Raw genomic sequence first — 1656 nt, forward strand, 5'->3', positions numbered from 1 at the left:
TTGGAAATGTTCTGGTTTTCTTACTTTAACTTTAAAATCTATAATCCATTTGGCATTGATTTTTGCATATGTTGTGAGCTAGAAATCAAGATCCTTTTTTTTTTTTTCATATGAGTATCCAGTTGACCCAGCACCACTTACTGTCATTTCCCCACCATACTGCAGTGTCAACTTTGTCATCAATTTAATGACCATGCATGTGTGGGTCTATTTCTTGGTTCTCTGTACATACAGTTTTAACCTCTGTCTGGTAAACAGCATTGATCTGAAGCAGTCATTTCATAATTTTCAGTTTAAAAGAAAACTGAGTTAGTTTTTCTTTCCTTTTTTTTTTAAAAAATAAATTTTATTCTGTTTATTTATTTATTCTCTGCACCTGGACAGGGACTTGAACCCTGGGCCCTCAAATTAAAGGTCTGATGCTCTACCAGGTGAGCTACCCAGGCAGTCTCTAGCCTTTCTTACTTTAAGTATACATAAGCTTTAACTTAGTAGACTATTGTTTTTCATCCAAAATACAGTTTGAACACAAGAACTGTGTAAATGTAATTATATTAAATAACTCTAATACTATTATATATAATGTTTTAATGTCACAATTACTAAGGGATTTTGGTTTACATTTTACAAAATAAAAATGCTCTTTTACCCAATGAGTAACCTAAATTTTGAAATATCAGGTTTGAAACAAAATTATGCAATTCAGGCAGTGTTAGCATAATCTGTTTAAAGTTATCATAGCCCCTAATAAATTATAACTGAAATATTCTAAAAACAAACAGTATTTTATTCCTTTGCAAAAGACCATCTTCTCACTATATCTATATAAACCTTATTCCAAGGATATTTTTGTTTCTTTTTTAGAAAATATACTGAATTTTATTAATATGCTGTAGACAGCCTGAAGTGTTAATCTCCATCCCTACTTTTAAGACTTTCATTATGAGGTACAAGGTATATTTACCCTCTAGCCAAATAATTTTTGAGCAACTTGGTGGAGCCTCCAGTTTACATATCCTACAAAATATTTTCATTGCAGTTGCAAAATCTTATACTTTGCATTGCTGGCAACTTTTAATGATATATATGTGGGGTTATAGATTTTATTTATTTATTTTTTATTGGCATATAGTTGTTTTACACTGCTGTGTCAGTTTCTGCTGTACAGCAAAGTGAATCAGCCATACGTATGCATACATCCCCTCTTTTTTCGACTTCCTTCCCATTTAGGTCACCACAGAGCACCGAGTAGAGTTTCCTGTGCTGTACAGTAGGTTCTCATTAATTATCTATTTTATATATACATAGTAGTGCATATATGTCAATCTCAATCTCCCAATTCATCCCACCACCCCCTTCCCCCTTGGAATCCAAACGTTTGTTCTCTACGTCTGTGTTTCTATTTCTGCTTTGCAAATAAGATCATCTATACCATTTTTCTAGATTCCACATATATATGTTAATATATGATATTTGTTTTTCCCTTTCTGACTTACTTCACTCTGTATGACAGTCTCTAGGTCCATCTGTGTCTCCACAAATGACCCAATTTCGTCCCTTTTTATGGCTGAGTAATATTCCATTGTATATATGTACCACATCTTCTTTATCCATTCCTCTGTTGATGGACATTTAGGTTGCTTCCATGCCCTAGCT

At 33.0% G+C, this 1656-nt stretch overlaps 1 non-coding gene across 1 annotated transcript; it reads right to left on the reverse strand.

Annotated features, from left to right (window-relative positions):
• Nucleotides 1-373: 373 nt before the first annotated feature.
• Nucleotides 374-446, reverse strand: TRNAK-UUU (transfer RNA lysine (anticodon UUU)). Its single transcript has one exon. It is a non-coding gene; the product is annotated as a tRNA-Lys (tRNA).
• Between the last annotated feature and the right edge of the window lie 1210 nt (nucleotides 447-1656).

This window comes from Eschrichtius robustus, chromosome 4 (genome assembly GCF_028021215.1).
Source record: "Eschrichtius robustus isolate mEscRob2 chromosome 4, mEscRob2.pri, whole genome shotgun sequence".
Taxonomy (NCBI): domain Eukaryota; kingdom Metazoa; phylum Chordata; class Mammalia; order Artiodactyla; family Eschrichtiidae; genus Eschrichtius; species Eschrichtius robustus.